Source organism: Hipposideros armiger, unplaced genomic scaffold (genome assembly GCF_001890085.2).
Source record: "Hipposideros armiger isolate ML-2016 unplaced genomic scaffold, ASM189008v1 scaffold_716, whole genome shotgun sequence".
Classification (NCBI taxonomy): Eukaryota; Metazoa; Chordata; class Mammalia; order Chiroptera; family Hipposideridae; genus Hipposideros; species Hipposideros armiger.
In genome coordinates, this window is record NW_017732066.1 from 142,915 (window position 1) to 145,536 (window position 2,622).

Consider the following 2,622-nt stretch of genomic DNA (forward strand, 5'->3'; position numbering starts at 1 on the left):
CTACTTTGTCGCAACTTAACATTTTGGTTTCAATTGTTGTTATTTGAATTACAGCAATGAATATTCCATGTTTTATGATGAGGTCAGCACATATGAACAAATGTGTGCTGGGAACATTCTACTGGATCTTTGTGGTTCATTTCACTTTTGAGGATTAACTACATGTTTCATGTTTTAATGAGTATATTAAGTGTTGAATTTTTTTCTCAAGGAAGGTATGGTTAAATTATTGTGTCAAATTATTGTATTTCATTCTGTCTCCAGTGGGGAGAGAGGGGGAGCTGGAGATGCATATGGGTGTCTTTTCTTAAGCAATGTTAGTTTTAAACATTTAAGGAGCCAGAAGTTTAAAGTGGATTAAAATGCTGTCTGCCGTGCACTTTCAAAATTGAAATAAATATAGTCAATAAAAGAAGATAATCTGTTATGATTCCACGGAAATGCCTTTGTAGTCCTTTTCTTTCAGGTGAAGTAAACATCTTTAAAGTAAGTACAATAAATATGTTTCTAAGCAGGGTGTATTGTAATTGTAATTAGCTCTTCCTCCTTTGCGAGGTGGCATGCATCAGATTATGTCTAATTACTCCCAACCAGTTTGCTGTTTTCCTATTTTTGTGAAAAGTCTCACAATACATCTTTACAATCATAAAGACACTCATTTGCTTATACTGAGGCCTTTTGTGGCAACTCGCCTTCTTCTTATTTGACGGGAAAAATTCAAGGTGAGCTTCATTACAGACCTGTCTTTAAACCCAGTAATCTATGCGTACTGAACCATCAAAGCCGATAGGCTGGCTGATACTCTATAATAAATGCATTTGTAGAATTTTCCTTCGCTGGGTAGCTAGTAATGCCACGGAAATTATCTGTGAGGTTCTTATCACTACTTAAAATATCTAATTACTTTGCCCTCACAGATTTGGATTTGGCTTGCTGGATGCAAGGTGACAAACAAAGGAAGCCCCCTCACTGAACATACTGTCCCAGGGCACAGAGTGGTGTTGACAGCAAATCTGATCTGAATGAATTCCATCATAGTCATATTTGATTTCAACAGAATTTAAAATGTCAGAAATGAAGATGCAAGTGAGTTTTCTGTGCTTCAAAAGTTTCTTTTACTAAAGTCTTTACACCTTACAGAATGTTCTCAGAACATATAGCTTTACTCAAAATACGCATTTATAAATCTCTTTCCACAGATATAACATATCCTATCATTTTTATTTTGTTCAGCATATGACTATGTGTGACTTGAAATTCTATCGATAATCTTAAATGCCTAATATACAAGTCAACACAATTAAAAACTAAATTAAAATAAAAAACAGAATGGTAGATGCAAAGGACTAATCTTCCAGGAAAAACCCCCATAATCTTAGAGTAATAATCTCATAGAAGCTACATGTAACTCTATGCATGTAATTATCTAATTTAACAGTTCTGGATATTACTTGGTCTCCTGGTTAAATAGAGATATGTCTATTCATAACTAAATATTGTTTCAATATCTTTTAGTGCCTTTAGACAAACCTTGTTGTTGGAAGAGCATATGCTAAAAAAAAAGGAAAAGAAAAGAAAAGAATTGGACACACCAATATTCTAAATTGATAGCCAGATAATAGGTACTTTGACTCTGAGTCATAACTTTGACATTGATTTATAAAGCTTGAACAATTTTGGAATGAGTCAAACAAATTATTCTTCTGTCTTAATTAAAAATAGCTCCATTGATCTCTCAACCTGTGCACACCTGCCTTTGGTGAAAATTTTGTTCTTGCTAAAGCTACACAGACAAATTCTTTAGGTGACTTCTCCTAAAACATCACGTCAGGCTAAGCCAGTTTTGTCTTTATAAAGACACCAAGTCGGCACTTATGTATGCTCCTTGTTGCACTGTGTCATATACATACATACTGCTTTTCCAGAGTATGATAATTTATAAAACTACCATTTCTTTGCACATATGACCAGCACTTCATAAGTATTCTCTGCATTAATTTAAAGGAACCAAATTTTAAAAGTTTAATAATAATCACGGGCATATTTTGCTACCTCATTATTTGCTAAAGTAACTGTCTCCCGACCACACTGTCAGCCCTTTGAGAACAGAAATTCTGTCTTCTTTATATCACCAAAATCTAAAAGAGCACCTACAGTCATGGTGCTAGGGAGACTTTGCAGAATGTATGCATGCGTGGAGGGTTTGTATGGTGTGCTTGTTCAGTTGCTAGCCCAGTCCCTACCCGGAGCAGAAAGGGATGTTTTTCATTATGCTAGACCATTGCTTCAAGAAGATGAAACTATGATAAGTTGACAATGAATCATTTTAAGAGCCAAATATAATTTTTGGACAGCCCCATGGGAATAAATGTCATTTTTATAAAACAGAATCATGTTTTTAAAAACATTTAGCATTTCGGGCAAGTTCAAGTCTTCTCTCCAGTCCATTCAAACTCTATGATCCAGAGAAAGCTACCCGCCCTTTTAAATCCTCTTTTCTCTCTCTTTTTTTTTTTTTTAAGATTTTATTGGGGAATTGGGGGAGGGGAACAGACAAATTGCTGTCCTTTTTTGTTCTTCAGTCTAGCTGTGGAGGACGTTGCTTCACTGGCCCGTGTTGGT